Consider the following 24,196-nt stretch of genomic DNA (forward strand, 5'->3'; position numbering starts at 1 on the left):
TTTATAAGTTCTTTATTGCCATCAAGGTATATACATCCAGACCCGGCAGATGACAGTCAGCAACTGCTCACTGCCTTACAATCTCACCACAGTCCCCATTCTGATTTATTGTCCTGTTGCTAAGCCAGTCGCTAGGACTCTCAGTGTTCTTATAGACCATAATGCAACAGGGATCTCAGGAATGCACCAATCAAATATCAAGAAGTGAGCTGGGAGCAGCAACCTGCGGCAGGAGACTTTTGAAGTCACCACCCAGGCCATGCAAACCAAAATTATAATTTTTGCATCTGTATGGGAGGTAGCCAACGATGTTATGTCCAACTCCAACCTAAGTTTGCTTTGCTGATTTTAGCTTTCTTGTGAGCCTGTGCTCTGACCAAAATAACTTTGTGTTCTCAATAAATACCAAGCATTCATATTGGTCAATGTGTTCTAATATTACACTGCCATATTGCCATGCTCATCGTTTGACTTTTTTACAAAATGCCATTACTTTCGTTTTTGACTACTTGACAGATAGAAAATTCTCTAGATTATATTCATTGATCTTGGATCAATGGTATTGCAATCCCTTTGAAACTAATAATAGTATGATCAGGTCACCACCGTAGGCCAGATGGGTTACGCCTTGGTTGTCTAATTTAGGTGATAAATCCTGTTTGTCCTCTGAGTAATCTGGTAAATCGGCAATGTATAGCAAGAAAATTAAAGGGTCTACAATGCAGTCTTCTTTTAATCAGTGATTAACTAGAAACTAGCTGGTGAGGGTCTCAAAACTTTAAGAGATTCTGGTGTGATTTCATTCTCCTTGATCTTATTGGGATCAAACTAATAAAACCATAAACTGAATATCATTAAATAGTCAAATCCTCAGGATTAAAACCGACTAAAATACAGACTTAAAACTCACCTCCTCATCCTGTAAAATAAAACATCAAATACAAATTAGCAATACCAATGCCCCGGGCTACTGCCTAATAAACAGATGCTCTGTGGCTTATTTACAAGCCCCTGGCGCCACAGTTGTGTCATTTGTGTTTACGCAGCAGTGGCACTAAGCAGTCCCCCTACAGTGCGCCACATTTACAAACTGCTGCAACCACAACACAGATGCATCTGAATTTCGGATGAATCTGTGAAAACATGTGCCAGGCCGCTCTGTATTGAAAATACAGAGCATCAATGGTGGCATTAGGGGGCACAGGGCAGCACAAGAAATCTGACGCATCGGAGCTGATGCGTCAGATTCTTGTAAATGAGACCCTCCATATATTTGTCTCACCCTTAAGGAGCATGGTATAAAACTGATCTCTCCACAACATATGTCAGAGGAGCCCACCTCCTGTAGGTAGAGTATTTCCAAAGTATATGATGTAAAACTAACAGAAGGCAGGATCAGAGCTAAAAATGTATAACAGCCATATCTGTAAAGTGTGCAAAAAAAGCATGAAGTAAGTTGTGCTTAGCAGGGATCAAATATCACATGAGCAATTGAGGAGAAAAGGAATCATGAGCCATGTTGTGGAAAACCTATGAGAAAGTGCAAAATACCAAGATGTAATTGAGTTAACAATGATCTGTGTTACTTATCTTCTGTAAAAGTTAAATAAAATTCAAAGCTATGTTTGGCCTAAAATAGGAGTGATTGTCCAACGATGGTAAGTGGGGGCCTTAGCTATGGTGATGTTCAAGGAATAGAGACCTAATTCGAGCTTTGGGAACACCCTTGGCTGAGACCAGGTTGAAAAAACAGCTCCGGACACCAAGGCTCGCAAGGTGCCTCTAATACAGGCAAGCCAAGGAATGTTGGTCATGTTTTCCAAGTTCAGGTATCGGATTTATTTGTGAAGCCTGCCATGGGCTTCACCATCTTGATCCATAACAGCAAAGGAGTCAGCCTTACAGTGTCCTCTAAATAGTTCAGCCCAACTTCAGCATGACAGATATGTAGCCGTGCCTGTGGGAACAGCTAAGACTATGCATAAAAAGCTGTTGCAGCCTTTTGCCGAATTTCCGAATTAGAGTATCCCCAAAAATGCCTACCAGGATACATTTGGACTTATAGAGGAGGAACAGCTCTCTGACTGGCTTATAGCCCAACTTTATGGAAACACAAAAGAACGCTAGCATGACTCTGGAAGGTTTCTTTAATGGTTACTGCGGCTAGCCCTCTGGTACTCACATTTGAATGTAGTGAATCCTAGTTTATTTTAATGGGATACAGGAGTTAGCTTAGCCTTTGGCTTGCAGACTCGTGCCCCCATCACCTAGTGACTTTTACCCTACTTAGCTTGCTCTGTTTTAGCACATTTATTTAATTAAATCTTTTAAGATGGCTGCCTTGTTTTTAGTTAGCCCCATATTTTAGTTTGCGTTATCAGTGCCACCGCGCTAAGGCTTCAATATCAAGCGACAAAGATAAACAAACTATAGATGTTCACTTGAGGTACTTTCCCTCTTCACGCTTTCAAAGGAATAGTTTATATAAATTACCGTCCCATCCATGCCTAGTTATCTATTTTTTGGGAACAGACCTACGTCAGGGGTCCAAGCAGATCTGTATAAATAATCCTCACTTAAACAGATAGTCAGAGGGATTCCGACCAGATGCCATTGCTGCTATCAATGCTGCACGTCGCCTTGACGCTGACCCAGTCTTCGTGTCCCTACGGAATCTGAGCTAGAGACCTCAATCCAAGGTAATGAGGGTTGGGGGCCCTTCTCATGGACATGGCATTGGCAGATTAGGTTTAACGTGCCTACCTCTCTTTTAGGTTAGAGATTAGGTACATAACATTAGGGTATTAGGACATATTTGACATTTCATGTCTTCTCATGTTATTGTAAAATGGTGGGGGTCTTTTTTACTAATTTCTCTTGTCTTTTCCATTCTGTTTCTTGCACTGTTCATTATCCTAATCATTGCAGGCCATGCAACTTATCGCAGAATGCAGTTTTGTTAAATAAAGCCTATTGAAACTTTACCGCATCTTCTTCATTGCCTGTGTTTGATTGAGACATGTTGTTAAAGTGAGAAAGGGGTATTCTCTGTTTAACCACGACACTCCCTGAGATGTCACAATTTTGAGTCCATGTGTAAAGCCTGCCACAAATCACCTTTTACTGTTTGGGTTTTTGGTGAGGTGCTGCTTGTGTGCCGGAAGGGTTGGGACAACAGCTGCAACTTGTTGTAGGACTGGCATAGTCACCTACAAACATAAATACTGTCATCCTTAGACCAGCAGCCTTGCCTAGAGCAAGAGTCCAACTACGACATGACCAACTCTGAAAAAAAACAGTTAAATTACACTTATGGTTGCGAATTACACTCTAAAACCCCTCAAGTTACCATTATGATTAGCTTTGAAAACTATAAATTGCACACTGATTTGTTGGTTGTTAAGATATACTGCATATTCTGTGACTTACTGCTGATACCCACTGGTGGATGCCAGGGCTGAAGGCATGGGTAGACATACATGCCAACACGCCTGAATCAGGAGAGATATTCCTGATTTTTAAAGTAAAAAATGGCTTTATTTTGGCTGTCTCCCCCCCTGAAATTGCCTCTGCTTCAATAAAAGTCAATGGGGAAATACATTTGCCCCATTTTTTAAAAAAATATTCTACTTTCCTCTTTTTATATGTTGGCATGTATGGGTAGATATGTCAATGCGTCACACTGTGAGTCAATAAAACCCTGTGTTTGTGAGCCTGGGACTATGTCTGCCTTTATCACGAAACCGTGGGAGTTTATTCTCGCTCTGTGAACCACCCCTGCTCTGACATACTCCGTTTTTAGGTTGAGCATAGCAGCGCGCAAGTGCTGCTTTTCCGATATGTTGGTATCTATTTGGACATTTAACCACGCCCACCTCACATCCATCACTTTCACTCGTTTGTGGGCTTGCCTTTCAAAACTCCTTTGATGCTTTACGTTTGTTCCTCCTTGGGGCGATTTTGTTACCGCCTTGGGGACCGACCCTGTTACATGGATAATTGCACGTTTGTCGATACTTTTGACTGGGAGTGAACTTTGTTTTTCTTTTGTGTCTCTCCTTCGTGCTAATGGCGGCTGTGGCGCTTTGACTCGGCTCACTTATGTCAACTGTTTTACTTTTCATTTTCAATTTATGGGGCAAAAAAAGTCCAGTTAGGAATTTACAACGCTAATAGCTCTAACTCGAGGAAACACAAGACACATTGCATTGCAAATGCTTGTTATTACCCTGCGTTCATTGTTTCATAGGACAGGGTGTCAATGACACAAGGGTATGTCTCCACCACTTCTTCAGCCTTTCCTTAACTCGCACAAGTACAATGCTACTGCCCGCAGAATATTTATACTAAAACCTGACCTTGACCCAAACTACAGTAATACCCCTGAAGAGGGCCCTGTGCTAAGGAAAGTCCCATGCCAAGAGTCAGCATGCCATCCAGATCTGTTTGTGTCTGCAAGTCATGTATGTATGACGGAAAATGGAAAGGACAAGCATAAAACCAGGACCGAATCTGTTACTGTGACTTGAAAGATCTCCCAACCTATACATTTATTTAGATATAAACTCAACCAAAAAATATAACCTTAACTCCCACCATTACACTACCCCGGTCAAAACAACCCAACGTCGAACAACCACCATAGTCCTGTCCCTAAAACTACGATGACTAAAATGGTACCAATTGCCAATAATTGCAGCATTTAATCATGTTCTTCCTAGCCACTGTTCTTCATTATAATTTGCTACTGAGCGTTCCCATTTTGTTTCTTCAGAGGGCAGCCGATGGCCTGTAGCACGCCTCCCAAGTGCCCCAGCTCATCCAAATATCCAAAAATCCAAACATGTAAATAGCTTTTTTCTAATAAGCCAAAACATATTACTAAAAATATAGGGATTCTTCTTATGTAAATGAATACAGCTTTGTCATTCTATCATAAATTAGTACGACAAAACAATTACAATTGTCTGCATTTTTAGCAATTTAGCCATAAATTGCAGTCACATTTTTCGTTTTGGAAGACTTTGAAATACTGATCAGTATACACCAGGTGATGCAAAATAACCAAGAACACAATGCACCAGTCTTTCTTTTATGAAACATCGTAACCGTCATCCATGTTAATGAAGACTACAAGTACCAGAATGCATCAATATGTTGAATACCTGGTGTTCTTGCATGTTTACTACTATGAAAGGCAGCAAGTATCAGATCAGACAGACGTATGTTCATTAAGGCTCAGTATGTCTCTTTCGTAGAACAGCAGCACTGAATAACATACAATTTTAAAATGAGTAAGGTTATCACCTCGTGTGTGACATGTAGAAATCACTGGCTAGCATGCAGGCCTATCCTGTCATGTACCTCCATGGCACCTTCTTGTAGGCTAGGCTTCTTACCCGACGTCAAAGCTGGGGTTTTTCGTCCATTCTTATAGTGTTAACAGCGAAACTTCAAGTCCCAGAATCCCCGTTGCTGTCGGTTACCAAACATGCCTCCGTTTCACCTGCTGCTCGAAGACTCAGGTTGACCCCACCCACCCTGCTCATTTAAATGAATCACAGCACTTGAAAGAGAGAACACAGCCGACTTCAATAAAACACGCGCTAATTGGTGGGAATGCACGCGCTGATTGGCAAGAAGGCACGCGCTGATTGATATGAAGGCACGCGCTGACTGGCAGGGGATGCACGCGCTGATTGGCAGGCAGGCGCGCGGCCGCGTGTCCCGCAGGTCTCCCGCTTGAGCTCAGAGCGCTTTAAATAGCCTCGTCGGCCTCGGCAGCCGGAGCTCTGATGGAAAAACATGGAATATTTGACGTTCCTGCTGATGTACGGGTCGGCGTGGGATGTCAGGAATGCGGCCAAGGAATGGGAAGCCGGGGAGTCGCGCCCAGAGCGGGAAATGATGCTGAGCCCGCTGCACAGCTGAGGGACAGGCTACAGCGTCACAGCCTATTTTGGGGGTGGGACAGGAGGTGGACTGGGTAACGCACTCGAGAGGCGCCAGGGAACAGATATTCCGAGGCTTTACAGTGCTCACTGGCTGTGCTTTATTCACACCGCTTAAAAATAACTCCAGGGATGGGGTGACCAGGTTTTAAGAAGCAAAACCCGGTACAGGTCTAGCATTAAAGTAGGACTAAAGCAAGTTTAGCCTCACTTTTGTATCTGCCTGTCCCTTTTTTGCCTTATAAATGTGTGTGTAATATATATGTGTATATATATGCAAAACAAAGTCGTCCTCCTGACAAAAGCGCACTCTCAACAGGTTGCAGTTTATTTTGGAAAGCAGCAAAGCCAGTAACATTCAAAGAATTCTTAATTCATTTTCCAGGCCTTACGCGTTTCAGACATCACGTCCTCGGTCACAGGCCAAATGCTTGGGTTCATCAAATGATTGCAGGCACCTCGTTACTTGATTAAATGCTCTGGTGAGTTACTCAATGCATCCTGGTAGTCCTGCACATTTATATTACATCTTTAGTAGACCATCATTTCTGCCTTGGTAGGTTGCTGCAGCCAAACACACACTGGTTATTCAGCTAATCAACTGCACCCTGCCAGCACCTTCATACCCTCGCGGGTGACAAGTCGCATTCTACGAATCTAGTGATTGATTGATTGATTGAGTGAGTGATTGCATGTTAAATGTCTTGGACTTGTGGTGGCTAACAAGATGATGGTGATCTTAGCTGCCTACCCCCCTCCCTGGAGAAGGCAACAGTCCTTATTTGTTTAATTAGTAAATAAAGAGGTGCCGGTGCCCAAAGCCCTCCTCTTAAACACGCGGCTGCTGCAATTAAATTTGTGAACACGGAATATGGAGGCAGCGTAATCCTGAAGCAATCTCGGGCCCCTTCAATCCATATAAAGCCACTCCCTGTCCCCTTCAGCTCACTCTTGCAGCTGATTTCTCCCTTTGTGACGCTTTTTTGTATTTCCCTTCCTCCGTCTTTCCCATATGTGTCTTTGGCTCGCAGCAAATGCTTGAGGCAGAACAGCAAGCTCCGGCCTTCAAAAATAAGTGCCGGTGCTCAGCCTATATACAAGTAAAGACAATACTCAGTGTTAGCAAAAATGAAGGTATTTATTTGGGTGACACAGTACCAAAAATATCTTAGAGACAATAATCCTTCTGCAGGTAAGTATTATACACAATGTATACACTAGACACCAAAATTAGACAATAAATATTCCTAGAACAATGCAAACAGTAGGAAATCCTATAGAATGCAATGGCAGAAAATAGGTCTAGGGGCAATACAAACCATATACTAAAAAAGTGAAATGTGAATCACAAATTCCCCTCTAGACAAGTGTGGGGTGTGCAGAATTGCTGGGAGAGTAATATAGAGTAAAGGTAAGTAAACTACCCCACCCCAGAGCCTAAAAAAGCAGGAGTAAAGTACTGCAAGTTTCCTTAGGACACACTACACCTCGTTTTGGGGATTTTGCAGCAGCCAGTCAAGTCTGAAAAGAACAACTGCTGGATTATTTGGCCTGAAGACCTGGAAAGGAAGGGGACCAAGTCCAGAAGTCGAAAGAAGTTCCAGGAAGGACAGGAGCCCCTGCCAACCCAGAAGAGGGTGCAACAGAAGAGTCCCTGTTTAGTCAAAGACTGCAAAACTGCACCCTAGGAAGATGCCAGCGGGTTCCTGCATGACTCAAAAGATGTCCCACAGCGTGAAGTTCATTGCAGACAAGATTTTGTGTTGGAAGGCGCCAACAAGCCTTTGCTACAACAAGTGTTTTGCATAAAAATGGTGCTGGATGGACCCAGGAGGGACCTGGGGGCCTCAACTCTTTGTGAGGAGGAAGAGGGGGCTCTCAGCACTTTAGAGAGCCCTCAGGATACCAGCCAGCACCCCCAGAAGTCGCAGGATCTGGGTTCAAAGGAGGTCCAAAACGTGATTGATGCAGAACAACAAAAGAAGGTCCCACGCCGCGAAGAACAACTCAGCGAACTGTGCGTCGCAGGATGGAGTGCTGGGGACCTGGGTCAGGCTATGCACGAAGGAATTTTGCAAAGAGTGCACAGAGGACTCAGAAGACGAAGAAGACACAATACACATGGGGTACCATCGTTCTCGAGGAAGGCAAGGTCTTACCTCCTCCAAATTGCGTCAGCAGGACCTCAGTCTATGACGATGATGTCCATGCTCTGTGTCCTTATGAGCAGGCTCGTTGTTGTGAGAGGAGTCCCAGGGTACCGGTCGTCGTCTTGGAAGGTGTCTGCTTGCAGCAGGGGAGTGATTCAGTCAATCTACGCAAGATTTCTTCGGTTCTTCTGGTGCAGGATGAAGCCAGGGAGTCCCCAGAGCGTGCACACCTTGGAAACTGTTGCAGTTGCTGACTTGGAGCTGAGGTTGCTGAAGAAAAGTGGCTCTTGTAGACACTTTGTTGCAGTCACAGCGTTTCTTGGAGCAGGCTGCGGTTGATCCGAGGTCAGAAGAGTCTGAAGTTGTTGCAGAGGATTCCTGAAGGAAACTTGCAAGCAGAATCTGAAGAGAACCTGTAGTGTGGTTAGTTTTACATATACTTTGCGCATTAGCTTCAGGCTTTAGGCCTTTGTGCACTTTGCCCTGAATGTATTTTATTCATTTGCTGACAGCTTAGAGCCTCTGTGCACTTTGCTCTAAATGCTTTTTATTAGACTTCGTACTGTTATTTTTCAAATAGCCAGTTCTACGGTGTTGTTTTTTATTCATATCACACTGTTTTGCCTACTTCAGCACTGGAGTTCTTCATAACATATTCACTCTGTGCTTCAGTCAAGGATACAGTCTGGTACATTGCCGATAGACGTGGTAGGAGTTTAGATTTGGCATTCCTGCGTAGGGACATTTTGTGATCACGATGACATGTTAGTTATAAAATCACTTCCTTGTCCCAATACATGCAAGAGGGAGATTCCGACCAGAGACCCACAACTAGACGCTGACTGCCTCGTTGCAGATGCTGAACCAGATCACAGGCCTTTGCTCAGGTATGAGGGCTTATGTCTCCCCAGTGATTCAGAAAGGCAAGCTAGAAGCTTAACATGCTGCGCTCTAAATAGAACAAGCAGAGGGAGAGTAGAAACTGTTAGGCAATATGATAGCTTTGTTCTTATGTTTTACTCTCCTGGTGACTATTTCAATCCTACTATGTTGTATTGTTCTGGTTATTGCGGCTCACGCCTTATTATCTAAAATACAGTCGTTTTATTAAAATATTATATAAAACTTATACTGTCTTTGTCATTTGTATATGAGACCATATTGTAAATGAGAGAGTTGGTTTGGATCTGAGTGACCACGACTTCCCTGAGAAGTTCCAAAGATGTCATGCGCTCGGCTGCCTAATCATTTCTTCCCCCTGGGAGAAATGAGGCACTGCTAGTTAGCCGGAGCAAAAACCGGATTTAGGGTGACAGAGTTCTTTACAAGTGGGTCAGACTCAGTCCCCCACACCGTTATTGATCCTGCTGCCTAGAAATCCAGTAGTCTCATTTAGGATAATGGGAGCCCACGCGACATGGCGCCGCCAACGATTTTTCTGGCTCTAATGTTTAGGTCCGACTGACTCTCTCGGTCTCCTATATATTTTGACTCCTCGGTTCCGTACGCGGAGACGTCCGTGGGGCTGAGGGTTTCCGCCACCACGGGATAGGTACGTCCTATTGCTTAGTGGCTGGTTGTTCAAGCTTGAACTTTGAAAGGAAAAACCCCGATATTGGTGTGCCTTCTCTGACCTAGAGCTATTTTTTGCAAATGGCGAATCCTAATGTAGTGAATATAGCAATCAATATGCGTCACCCGCTCACAGGACATTTGATAGCACATGGACTGACAGTCCAGGGGGGTCCAGTCACTTTTGTGGTGGACGCCCATGCAGCCTATAGGACAGAACTTTTTTATTCTTGCTTCGTATTTCCAGCAGATGATGGGGGTACAAATACTTTTCACGAATACACTGTTGCGAATGTCCCTGGACAATACAGGGCTTACGCTTACTTAGAGATACCTCTATCTTATCAAGAACACCATAATTGGCTTGATGGCGCCCTCCCACATACAGTAGCACAAGTGAGGTTAGGTCCGTTGAGTAATGATGGTCCGACCTGGCCTTTATTGGCTACTTACACACCATATCCTGCGGTTGCAAATTTGGCAGTGGCTGATGTGCGTCGTTTATATATAGACTTAGCAACAACATACAGAAGACTGGTTCAGTTTGTGATGCAGACATTAAATACTAATGTAGCGCGTGCTGCTCCGGCGCACCCACAAGCAGTGGTTCCGGGAATCAATCCGGCCACTGTACACTCAGTTATGGGCAAGGTGCCGGCTAAACGTGAGGAGACTCCATTTTGGCTGGCGCAGAAAATTAATACGCTGGAAGCAGTATTTCCCCATACGGGACCTCAGGATAAACATAGAATTTTGACAATGTGTTTGCCGTATGGGATGGTTCCTCCGGTGGACCTTTGTAATACCTGGGGCACGGTGTTTGCAGCGCTCTACACTACAGCACACGGTACACCGACTTTAGCTAATTTACCGGAAGTGCTTAAACAAATTCAAGATGAATATGGGGCTGACCCTGCCTTAGATTTAGGCATGCAGTTAATGGGCAATTTTGCCACGGTTTCTTCTATTATCTTGAGTAATCTCAAGGGAGAGGCAGTAGCACTAGCAGTGCGAATGCGTCTTCCGGATGTTCCGCAGATTGATCAAGAGCGGGAACTTCCGAGAATAATAGCAGAGACATATTCAAGTATTGGTCGCGATAGCCTAGGGGCTAGACCGCAGAAACCCCAATTGCAGGGTAAAAATAATAAAGATAATGCTAAGCAACAGCAACCTGAGGGTACAAAAAAGCGCTGGGAAAAGAAACAGCAAACACCTAAAAGAGATGGGGGACAGTCTCCGCAACCGGAGACCCCGCAGAATAGGTATAATCTCAGGAACAGGGATAATTTGAAGACGCCTGATAGATATCAATATACTGATACATGCCAATCTCGCTCCTTTCAGGACTCCTCAGAGAAGAGAAGTGAGAGAGGTGGGCGGTCAGAGCGGAGGACGGAGTACGTGAAACCGAGACAGGATTCACAACGCTCATCGGAGGTTTCTGTTAAACAAGAAGAGAAACCGCTGCAACAAAAACAGCAATTTAAAAAGAAGAAAGTGGCAGCAGTCTCAGTTAGACATGCCGCTCAAGAAGAGAGTTCTCTTGACGAACAAGACATGGGCATTAGCACTGTTAGACAGCGCGGCAGAGGTCACAATAGTTCGCCGGAGTCTTCTAGAGCATCTGGAGGTGAAAGCAACTGATGACTTCATACAAGTCGAAACGGCGGATATGCGAGTCTCTGATCCTGATAGAGTATATCAAGTGACTCTACGATTAGAAGGGGACATTGACCGCATTGTACACGCCATCTTTTGGGACCATGTGGTAAAATCATATGATGTTCTGTTGGCCGAACAGGATTGGCCACCTGACTTTGTTCGCGACTGTCCGGTTGGGGAGGATGTTATAGTACCTTCCTTCTCACCACTTGTTCCGAGAGAGCTAGCGGAGTCCTATGGTAAAACATGGGCTCTAGCACAGGCTCCCGCCCTATATAGAAATACAGGCTTATCAGGGTCTCCTATACCTGTCACACCACACTTGCTCATTACCATACTCAGCTGTTGCTTCATGGGCAGCTTTATTACTTACAGATCTACTTATTTGAATAGGTATGTACACAGTGACCCAATTTTTTTTCATCCATTAGAGAACTGACCACTTGGTCTTCAATGTTTCTAAGATTACTCACGTTTCCTTTGGACTATTGGCTATACACAGCCAATAATATCCGGTTTTTTCTCTTCCCAGATCTATTTCATTTCCTATAGCCCACTTAGCTGATCACCGGGCACCCACTTACCATTCTGGCCGGACGGCCAAGGTATGAGTTACTACTGTGGCCCCCTAAGGGCCCCCCCTCCCTTGTTATCTATCCGCTACTTTACCGTGTGCGGTTTTATAGCTCCCTCAATGCTTCCCTACTCTCCCATTTGCCTGGTCTCTCTCAGTCCTGCTCTACTCTCCTACTTATTACACCTCTCTGTACAATTTTTGTACATTTATTTCCACTTAAACGCTTCTTCTATCCACTAAACACTCTGGTTAAATAAATAAAAATGCCTTTACGGAATTTTGATTCTCACATATAATTCACAAGGTCACAGTGGCTTACTTTGTCTTTCATATTGCATAGTCTGGGTCCCAATCACCTATTTGACTTGCCATGTTCACTCTATACCCACATACTTAAGCTCGTACACTGATTACTGTTCACTAGTTTCCGGTTCATGAAACCTTTCATATATGTCACCAACATGTCCACAATCGATTCCGAACATGTACATATGCCAATTTTGCTTTTATTACTGTTTTACAGCCTTGATGAAGTCACCTGTGTGACGAAACACGTGTTGGCTGTATCTTGATGAAGGCACTATGATTTCTAGCACCTACAAATAAAGACACCATCTACAACTAAGCCTTAAGACTTTTCTTAACCTCTTACTTCCTTCAACCGACAACACACCATCAGGGATCTCCTATCCTTGCCACACTGTTGGACTATTTATTCTGTGTGCTTTGGCCATCTTGACCTATATAGAAATAATGTGGGGTGAGATAGACAATCACCTTACCATGTAATTCCAATAAAGGGCACACCTCAGCCACAGCCGCAGTATCCTATTAAATTTGAGGCAAGGGCATCGGTTCGGAAAATTCTTACACAATTGGAGTACCAGGGTGTAATTGAGCCCTGTGTCTCACCGATGAATAATCCCTTATTTCCGGTTGCTAAACCGGACCATTCATATAGGATAGTGGTGGATTACAGACATTTGAATAGTCACACACGCACATATGCAATACAGAATTCACATAGCGCAGCGCTTATGAACAATATAGTGCGTAAGAAATACAAGACAATGTTGGATATCTCGAATGGATTTTTCTGCCAAAATATAGCGCCCGAAAGTCGGGACTATACCAGTTTCAGTGCGTTTGGCTCTCAGAAATTTTTTTGTCGTTTGCCTCAGGGGTATAAGAATAGCCCAGGACTGTTTTCGGCTCGTGTGACTGAAATGCTGCACGAGTTGGACCCTGAAGCGTTATCATATGTTGATGACATATATTTGACAGACGATGAGATTCTGCAACATCTAAGGCGCGTTTCGCGCATTGTTGTGGGATTTGCTGATATTGGCTATAAGTTTAATTTTAAGAAATCAAAGATTGCCTTCCTCAGCGTCATTTTCCTGGGATATGAGTTATCGAGTGAGGGCAAGAGCCTAGCGCCACATTTTTTTGAGAAATGTGCTTTATTGCAGCCTCCTAATACGGTTCAGAAGCTCCAGTCATTATTGGGGTTTCTGAATTTTGGCAGGACTTACATTCCTGACTATGCTACACGTATAAAACCCTTATACGAACTGATTCGCCTGAATTTTTCGAGTAGATTTTGGACGATTGAACATACACACATACTGCGAGAGTTACAGACTGATCTCTTAGCAGTTAAACACTTACACACACGGGACAATAAGACACATTTAGTCATCAGGGTGATACCTGGGGCTGTTGGGTTTACGTATGTCACCTTTAATGAGGGTGAGAAAGTCCCGATTGCATACAAGTCCCACTTGTATTCTGCTGCAGAACAACGATTTGCACAGACTGAGAAAATACTCACTGCAGTACAGATGGCTGTGATTAAAGAGAGACCGCTTGCCCAGGGCCAACGCATCATTGTCGTTTCCCCGATTCCGGCCTTAGAGGCTGTTACAAAAGCGAGTGTTCCTAATTCGAAAGCTTTACACCCGCGATGGATACAATGGGCTACGTCTTTGACAGCCACTGATGTAGATTACATATTTGACCCTAAACTGCAGACTCAAGAATTTCTTCAATATGAAATAGAGTACCCAGTTCCTGCTGGCACATTGCCTATTGACCAATATCAAGTGGTCATGTATACCGATGGCTCTGCCCAACCAGCGGTTGGGACTAAACAACAGTATTCTGCTGCATGTGCGGTGGTGAGCGGCACTATGTAGGGGGAAGTGTTCTGCCCCCGACATACTTATACTAAAACCTTGGGAGATTGCACGGCACAGCTGGCTGAGCTCAAAGCTCTATTGTTAGCGTTGGAGCACGCGGATCCGGCGATTTTGACCTTGCTGGTCTGTGACTCCTACTACTGTGTTCAGTCTTTCAATGAATATCTGTACTATTGGAAGTTGAATGGGTTCAGAGATTCTAAAGGCAACACCATTAAACATAAATTGTTGTGGGGTAAGGTTGCGGATCTGAAAGAAACGCTTCCTAAGGTCCATGTTGTGCATACACTTGGTCACCAGCGCGTTGGAATACACGTTGCTGGGAATACTTTGGCTGATGAAGCCGCAAAGTCGGCAGTGGCTGTCGCCACTGTGACCGCAGTGACTCGTTCGCGTTCCAAACCAGACACAGAGATTTCAGCTGCCATAAAAGCTACGGCTGATGGCACGCCGTTTCCTAAAGGATTTCCTTCTAAATATGGTTACTGCTTGAGTAGTGCGCTAAATGCTGTTGTTAATATTCCAGGCATTGGTGTACGTGAACTACCCAATAGAATTGAGAGACCTCGATTAATATCTGCAGCACATGAGGGGGTGGCATCTGCACATGCTGGTGTGGCTGCCACGATTTCACTTTTACAGGCTCGTTACTGGTGGCCTGGTCTCTATAAAGAGACAAAGCAGTATGTCCTTTGTTGTGACGTCTGTCAACAAATTAAAGCTTTGTCGGCTAGACGCCCGCAGCAGACGCCCCTTCTGATTTCAAACAAACCGTTACAGTGTGTGTACTTGGATCATTGTGGTCCGCTGACACCAGATAGTGCATACAAATACATATTGGTTGCTAACAATAGAAAGGTAGTAATGGTGAGAGCAGCCGCACTTCCGTGGAGTAACAACACAAGTAATAGAAAGAGTCAGTGAAAATTTAACATTGGTGCTCAATGGGTCGGGTGCCTAACTACCCTAATAGGTACAAATATGCGTAACAGGTACACAATAGTAATAACAACAGAATGACCACGGCACACAGGATGGTAAAATCACAGTTCGAATTAAGGACAAGTGTCCCTGGTGTTCAGGTTCCGGACGTGGGTAACAAATCTGAAGAGTCCTCAGTTGGTGATGCAAGTGTCTTTATTTGTAGGCCCAGTTTGTCACAGATTTACGTAGTCTTTCAAGAACAGCCAACACGTGTTTCGTCACACAAGTGACTTTATCAAGGCTGTAAAACAGTAAATGTTGTACAAGGTATGTGGGAGTAATCGTGGGTAAGTAGGCTTAGTTTAAGTCCAAAAGGGACAGGTGCCCGTGTTATGCTAAACCCAAGTGAATGTGTACACACATCCATGTCCGTGAAGTAAAATTAAGCAGGCATGGCCAACTGAGGAAGCTTCCCTTTCAATACAGATGTGTTAATGGTTTGAGGGAGGTTTTTCTTAGCGGTAGCGAATGCGAAGCTTCTTTCAGCCGTTCCATGGTTTGTAAACAGCTGTCCTTGCACGGAGCGTGTAACACTTCGATTGCTAACTTAGCTTGTTATTTGAAGGGTGTTCCAGTCCCGGTTATTAAAAACAGTTTCCAGGTGCTTTCTAACGGCAGTTACATTGTTCTTAACAGCGAACGCTGCTGTGGCATGCGTGCCGGAATAGTTTACGTTGTCGTTGTCAACAAGGCCGTTACGTGCTGCGGGAATGTGTTGTTTCCCCCCACTCAAATTAGGGAGGTAGCGGACATCTGGCCTCATATTGCTACTTCCAAGGTTGATTTCGACAAGTTGAGTCGGCTGAAAGCTTTATTGTTTCAAAAGCATGTGGCCCTTACATCTGCTAGCGAGACCTACGCACTTCAGGTGGCAAGGTCATCGGCGGAGATACAGTCCCTTTTGAATACTAACTTTCCAAGTCACTTCGGTGAACTTGTGGGACGTATATTTAATGCATCCAGCACTGCTGGTATTGCTCATTTTTTCAAAGCCGTTGGTGTTGGTTTCGCTCACACCTTCTCTTCCATATTCGGTTTGAAACCTTCGGCTATACACTCTATTTTCGGAAGCATTTTTGGGGGTTTCCCGATTACTTTGGCTTTGTTGGCTGGAGTCTTGCTATTTTTTCGCAATGGCTGTCCCGCCACGACGAGATCCTATATTGCTGCTCCCGTCAGCGCAGCTGTGTCGTGAACGCATGATGCAGCATTTTGGAGCTGCACTCCTGGGCCATTTGGAGTGTGACTGGTCTCTGTCATTCAGACCGGTTTTGGATTGTGTGCAACCCGTGTTTCTGTGCCTTTGGTGCTCGTTTGAACATGCACTGGCTTTCTGTCTCTCACTTCAGCGCCCTCCAGTGGTCGATCCTGATCTGTTGATGTTCCCGATTAGGGCTCATTCCCAGACTTGTGCACTACGGTTGCGTTTGCTTCGTGAGGCGGTTTATGAGATTCCCTTCCTGGGGGAAGATGGTATTGTCTCTTTCATTGGCCCTGCACGGGGTGCCGCCCTGAATGGTTTTGGGGCTTTGGAACACACCTGCTCCATGGTACTTTGTGGCGTGGATCTTCCCATATTAACATATATCGAAGTGGAGGAGCTCCTACGTTCTATTGCTTCTGTCTGACAATTGGATTTTCTTTTTTTTCTTCTGCAAAATTGGCACTATATTGAATTTGGCTTTATCGTCACATGTTTCCTAAATTTATGACTTTGTTGTCTTCTTACCTTGTCGAAATATATTGTTTATATTTGGGGCATGCTTTTATGTTATTAGAACCACTTGCTACCGACAAGGGGAGGGTGTAGTGTGGTTAGTTTTACGTATACTTTGCGCATTAGCTTCAGGCTTTAGGCCTTTGTGCACTTTGCCCTGAATGTATTTTATTCATTTGCTGACAGCTTAGAGCCTCTGTGCACTTTGCTCTAAATGCTTTTTATTAGGCTTCGTTCTGTTATTTTTCAAATAGCCAGTTCTACGGTGTAGTTTTTTATTCATATCACACTGTTTTGCCTACTTTAGCACTGGAGTTCTTCATAACATATTCACTCTGTGCTTCAGTTAAGGATACAGGCCCTCATTCTGACCTTGGCGGGCGGCGGAGGCCGCCCGCCAAAGTCCCGCCGTCAGGTTACCGTTCCGCGGTCGAAAGACCGCGGCGGTAATTCTGACTTTCCCGCTGGGCTGGCGGGCGGTCGCCTTCAGACCGCCAGCCAGCCCAGCGGGAAAGAGGCTTCCACGATGAAGCCGGCTCGGAATCGAGCCGGCGGAGTGGAAGCTGTGCGCAGCAGACAGTGAAATACATGTAGGGGCCCTCTTACGGGGGCCCCTGCAATGCCCATGCCAGTGGCATGGGCACTGCAGGGGCCCCCAGGGGCCCCGCGACCCCCCCTACCGCCATCCGGATCTCGGCGGTCCGACCGCCGGGATCTGGATGGCGGTAGGGGGGGTCGGAATCCCCGCGGCGGTGCAGCAAGCTGCGCCGCCGCGGAGGATTCAATGGGGCCGCGGTACACTGGCGGGACCCCGCCAGTGGTGCCGGTCCGACCGCGGCTTTACCGCCGCGGTCGGAATCCCCATTGGAGCACCGCCGGCCTGTCGGCGGTGCTCCCGCGGTCCTCCGCCCTGGCGGTCAAAGACCGCCAGGGTCAGAATGACCACCACAGTCTGGTACATTGCCGATAGACGTGGTAGGAGTTTAGATTTGGCATTCCTGCTTAGGGACATTTTGTGATCACGATGACATGTTAGTTATAAAATCACTTCCTTGTCCCAATACATGCAAGAGGGAGATTCCGACCAGAGACCAACAACTAGACGCTGACTGCCTCGTTGCAGATGCTGAACCAGATCACAGGCCTTTGCTCAGGTATGAGGGCTTATGTCTCCCCAGTGATTCAGAAAGGCAAGCTAGAAGCTTAACATGCTGTGCTCTAAATAGAACAAGCAGAGGGAGAGTAGAAACTGTTAGGCAATATGATAGCTTTGTTCTTATGTTTTACTCTCCTGGTGACTATTTCAATCCTACTATGTTGTATTGTTCTGGTTATTGCGGCTCACGCCTTATTATCTAAAATACAGTTGTTTTATTAAAATATTATATAAAACTTATACTGTCTTTGTCATTTGTATATGAGACCATATTGTAAATGAGAGAGTTGGTTTGGATCTGAGTGACCACGACTTCCCTGAGAAGTTCCAAAGATGTCATGCGCTCGGCTGCCTAATCATTTCTTCCCCCTGGGAGAAATGAGGCACTGCTAAATCCAGTAGTCTCATTTAGGATAATGAGAGCCCATGCGACAAACCCACAGGAGAGACCCTAAATAGCGCTGAGAGGGGGATTGGCTACCTTATCAGGTATGGACCTATCAGGAGGGGTCTCTGATTTCACCTGCTGGCACTGGCCACTCAGAGCCCTCCAGAGTGCCCCCACACCTTGCAAAGCAAGATGGCTGAAGTCTGGGGCACACTGGAGGAGCTCTGGGCACCACCCCTGGGGTGGTGATGGACAGGGGAGTGGTCACTCCCCTTTCCTTTGTCCAGTTTCCTGCCGGAGCAGGGGAGAAGGGGTCCCTGAACTGGTGTAGACTGGTTTATGCAAGGAGGGCACCATCTGTGCCCTTTAAAGCATTTTCAGAAGCTGGGGGAGGCTACCCCTCCCCAGCCTGTAACACCTTTTTCCAAAGGGAGAGGGTGTAACACCCTGCTCTCAGAGGAAATGCTTTGTTCTGCCTTCCTGGGACTGGGCTGCCCAGACCCCAGGAGGGCAGAACCCTTTCTGTGAGGCGGCAGCAGCAGTACTGCCAAGCCTCAGAGAGCTGGTTTGGCAGTACTGGGGGTCCATGGTGGAGCCCCCAGGATGCATGGAATTGGCTCCCCAATACCATATTTGGAATGGGGGGGACAATTCCATGATCGTAGACATGTTACATGGCCATATTCTGAGTTACCATTGAGAAGCTACGTATAGGTATTGACCTATATGTAGTGCACGTGTATAATGGCGTCCCCGCACTCACAAAGTCCAGGGAAATGGCCCTGCACTATGTGGAGGCACCTTTGCTAGTGCAAGAGTGCCCTCACACTTGGTAACTTTGCACCTAACCTTCAGCAAGTGAAGGTTAGACATATAGGTGACTTATAAGTTACTTAAGTGCAGTGAAAATGGCTGTGAAATAACGTGTGTGTTATTTCACGCAGGCTGCAATGGTAGGCCTGTGCAAGGGTTTGTCTGAGCTCCCTATGGGTGGCAAAAGAAATGCCGCAGCTCATATGGACCTCCTGGAACCCCAATGCCCTGGGTACCTAGGTACCATACACTAGGGACTTATAAGGGGGTCCAGTATGCCAATTGAAATTGGTAAATGTAGTTGTAGGAGGCTGGCCTGGCTTGTAGTGGGTACCAGAGGTACTTACACCTTGTGCCAGGTCCAGTTATCCCTTATTAGTGTAGAAGAGGTGTTTCTAGCAGCTTAGACTGATAGACGGTAGCTATGGCAAAGCAGCTTAGGCTGAACTAGGAGACATGTAAAGCTCCTACTATACCACTTATATCATATGCACAATATGATAAGAAAACACAATACACAGAGTTACTCAAAATAAAGGTACTTTATTTTTATGACAATATGCCAAAAGTATCTCAGTGAGTACCCTCAGTAAGAAGGTAACATATATACACAAGTTATATGTACACAAACCAAAATTAGGTAAGTAATAGCGAGAAAAGTAATGCAAACAGTGTAGAATCACAATAGGTTGCAATAGGAGCACATAGGTATGGGGGCAACACAAACCATATACTCCAAAAGTGGAATGCGAATCACAAATGGACCCCAAACCTATGTGAGCTTGTAGAGGGTCGATGGGACTGTAAGAAAACAGTGAGGGTTAGAAAAATACCCCACCCCAAGACACTGAAAAGTAGGAGTAAAGTGCACCTACTACCCCCAGAGAGCACAGAAGTTGTGATTGGGGGATTCTGCAGGAAGAAAATACACCAGCAGCGCACTGCCAACGGATTTCCGGACCTGAGTACCTGTAAGAAAAGGGGACCAAGTCCAATAGTCGCGACAGTGTTGGGAGGGGGGGCAGGAGCCCAGGAAATGCCAGCTGAAGGTGCAAGGAAGCTGCCACCAATTGGAAGAAGCTTGGAGTTCTGCAAGAAAGAAGAGGACTAGGAACTTCTCCTTTGGAAGACGGATGTCCCACGTCGCGATGAAGCTTGCAGAGGTGACCACAAACAAGCCTTGCTAGCTGCAAGGGTTGCAGTAGGGGTTTTTGGGTGCTGCTGTGGCCCAGGAGGGACCAGGATATCGTCTTTTGGAGGAGGAGACAGAGTGGGTGCTCAGCAACTCAGAGAGCCCTCACAGAAGCGGGCAACACACGCAGAAGTATCCCACCAGGCACTTAGAAGAAAAGTGAACCGAAGTCCATACAAAGTCACAAAAGGGAGTCCCACGACGCCGGAGGACAACTCAGAAGGCTGTGCACTGCAGGACGGAGTGCTGGGGACCCAGGCTTGGCTGTGCACGAAGGAAATCCATGAAGAGTGCACAGGAGCCGCAGCAGCTGCAAATCATGAGGTACACAGCTTTGCAGTCTAGCGTGGGGAGGCAAGGACTTACCTCCACCAAACTTGGACTGAAGAGTCACTGGACTGTGGGAGTCACTTGGACAGAGTTGCTGTGTTCCAGGGACCACGCTCGTCAGGATGAGAGGGGACCCAGAGGACCAGTGTTGCAGTCTTTTGGTGCCTGTCTTAGCAGGGGGAAGATTCCATCGACCCACAGGAGATTTCTTCGGGGCTTCGGGTGCAGGGTGAAGGCAGGCTACCCCCAGAGCATGCACCACCTGGAAACAGTCAAGGAAGCCGGCAGGATTAGGCGCTACAATGTTGCTGGTAGTCGTCTTGCTACTTTGTTGCGGTTTTGCAGGCATCTTGGACCAGTCAGCGGTCGATCCTTTGGTAGAAGGTGAAGAGGGAGTTGCAGAGGAACTCTGGTGAGCTCTTGCATTCGTTATCTAAAGAATTCCCCAAAGCAGAAACCCTAAATAGCCAGAAAAGGGAGGTTTGGCTACCAAGGAAGGAGGATTGGCTACCAAGAGAGGTAAGAGCCTATCTGACGTCACCTGCTGGCACTGGCCACTCAGAGCAGTCCAGTGTGCCCCCAACACCTTTGTTTCCATGATGGCAGAGGTCTGGGACACACTGGAGGAGCTCTGGGCACCTCCCCTGGGAGGTACAGGTCAGGGGAGTGGTCACTCCCCTTTCCTTTGTCCAGTTTCGCGCCAGAGCAGGGCTGGGGGATCCCTGAACCGGTGTAGACTGGCTTACGCAGAGATGGGCACCATCTGTGCCCATCAAAGCATTTCCAGAGGCTGGGGGAGGCTACTACTCCCCAGCCCTCCACACCTATTTCCAAAGGGAGAGGGTGTAACACCCTCTCTCAGAGGAAATCCTTTGTTCTGCCTTCCTTGGCCAGGGCTGCCTGGACCCCAGGAGGGCAGAAACCTGTCTGAGGGGTTGGCAGCAGCAGCAGCAGCTGCAGTGGAGACCCCGGAAAGGCAGTTTGGCAGTACCAGGGTTCTGTGCTAGAGACCAGGGTGATCATGGAATTGTCCCCCCAATACCAGAATGACAGAAAATATTTATCTGAACAAAACAAGAACAAAACGACAAGAATCCACAATAAACAAGTCAAGTTATCACTACCGTAACTATACACTGCACCCTGCCCTTGGGGCTACCTAGGGCCTACCTTAGGGGTGCCTTACATGTAAGAAAAGGGAAAGTTTAGGCCAGGCAAGTGGGTACACTGGCCAAGTCGAATTTACAGTTAAATCTGCACACACAGACACTGCAGTGGCAGGTCTGAGACATGATTACAGAGCTACTTATGTAGGTGGCACAACCAGTGCTGCAGGCCCACTATTAGCATTTGATTTAAATGCCCTGGGTAACTCTAGTGCACTGTACTAGGGACTTACTAATAAATCAAATATGCCAATCATGGATAAGTCAATTACATACACATTTTGTAAAGGAGCACTTACACTTTAGCACTGGTTAGCAGTGGTAAAGTGCCCAGAGTAACAAAACAGCAAAATCAGAGTCCAGCACACATCAACAACCTGGAAAACAGAGGCAAAAAGTTAAGGGAGACCACGCCAAGGATGAAAAGTCTAACATGTATCATTTGTCAATGATGCTGAAGTGCTTTTTATATGTTTGACATCCAGCCTGTTATATGTGAATTGCATGCACCTATGCTGTCATGTCAATAGTCAAAGGTGGCAATGGTCCCCTGTTACTTCCCAGGTTTCTTTGCTGATGTAATAAATAAAACATAGGCCCACTTTAAAACCAAACAGTGGTCCTGTCCTCATGCATGTTTGGGTAATGCCAGAGTGCTGGTACCATGATCCTCTCGCTCGACAAATTCAAAGTTCGTACTCAGTAGATAACCTACATGGGGTGATCAACAAATGAATTCCACTCATGTTCCACAATCCAAGAGAGGTGGTGTTACTTCTTAGAGCTATCAACAGTGCAGCAGGTGCAATGGCACTGGGAACCCGGGGTGCTTGGGGGCCACTTTACACCAGTTTTACGATTAAACATGGGGGCTAATTTCCTTGGTTGCACTAGGGCCCAATGGTGCCCTTGTTGTGGCATTGAATTCTTAGTTACTGAATTACAGAGCTATCAAAATATTATTTCATATTTAAAACGCCTTGATGGCAGGTGATTTTATGAGTGTAAAACATGAGCAGAGATAGATATAGGTACAGCAGAGATAGCATGATGCATAGTTCTCATATGAGATTTCGATAACCAGTTTGAAGAGTGAGTATTAGCAGTTCAAGTGTTTTAGTTTTTTCCAGCCCTCTGTAGGTTATATGGATTTGGGAGATCTACTTAGCATTATGGTTGCAGCCCTGTACCCTTTGAGTTTTACATGAACATTACTTGATGCTGTGGTGGGACGGGTGTGGGCCCTTCTGTTGTCGAACGGCCTCATCCGGAAGTGGTGTTCTCCTCCCAATAATTGGTCTCACGTGTTAGGTTACATGAAGATGTTAACAGGAAGTAGGGAAAGACAATGGGGCATAATTATGGAAAAGTGGCGCATCATTGATGATGCAACACTTTTCTAGAGCCCCATTGCGTCTCCCTAACGACACCATGTGTGCGTCGTATTTACAATATGGTGCACCATGGCAGTTGTGTCCACATTAGCATCATACTTTATGGCGCTATTGTGGTGCTTTGCTGGATTAGCATGGCGCTAATGCAGCAAAGCACGGGGTCTATTGTTTTCAATGGGAGCATCATTTTAATGCATGCCTTAGGTAGGCATTAAAATGATGATAAAAAAGGCGCAGTGAAGTCTAGTAAATTTCACTATGCCATTTTTCTGGGCCTCCCTACGTTGGATGCCCCCTTGCATATATTATGCCTGGTGCAGGGATAATGTGGTGCAAGGGGTTACAAAGTGGCGCAATGCTCTGTAAATATGAAGTGTGGGAAATGCCACCTTAACGCCACATTTACATAAAAATAAATGACACAAAGGTGGCGCTAGGGACATCATAAATATGCCCCAATGTATTTTCTGATGAATCATTCAGTAAGCATTGATGGATATGGCTAGTAATTGACACCCACAGTGCTATAAAGGTAGGAGGGGTGCCTTGTTGGTAGGTCAAGGAGATTGAATGTCACACTAGTTATGGTACAGAATTTTCTTAAATAATTCCAAATTGTTAAGCACCCTCTCGAACATCTTTTGGGGGTGAAGCTCACTTGCCCTTTAAAACCTTTTAAGGACATGGGCAAAGTGGGCAATTTCCCAGGGCCCCTCCTTCCAAAGTCCCTGCTGGCAAAGCGATTGGGTCATTCAAAATGTCCACATCCACACTTGGGGGCACATGTACCAACGTTTGGTTTTGCGACTGGCAAATTGCGAGTCGCAAAACCGAATGTTGTATAGTGTCATGGGGACCCCTTCCTGTTTGCGAATGGGTTAACACCAGTGTGACACTGGTGCTAACTGTGATTGTTTTGGGACCGCATTTGCGGTCACAA

General features: G+C 45.8%; 1 protein-coding gene across 10 annotated transcripts in view; it reads right to left on the minus strand.

Moving 5' to 3' along the window:
* The window catches only part of RUSC2 (RUN and SH3 domain containing 2), a 193,204-nt gene that overhangs the window by 49,082 nt on the left and 119,926 nt on the right, over positions 1-24,196 (minus strand). The window contains exon 1 of one of the 10 annotated variants that reach the window (XM_069212417.1): positions 5,400-5,504. The exons of the other annotated variants lie outside the window; for them this stretch is intronic. The gene's annotated coding sequence lies outside the window, so the exon portion shown is untranslated. Of the gene's footprint in view, positions 1-5,399; positions 5,505-24,196 lie in introns of those variants that run through there. 10 annotated transcript variants of the gene reach the window in all.

The sequence above is a fragment of the Pleurodeles waltl genome, chromosome 1_1, assembly GCF_031143425.1.
Source record: "Pleurodeles waltl isolate 20211129_DDA chromosome 1_1, aPleWal1.hap1.20221129, whole genome shotgun sequence".
NCBI classification, from domain to species: Eukaryota; Metazoa; Chordata; class Amphibia; order Caudata; family Salamandridae; genus Pleurodeles; species Pleurodeles waltl.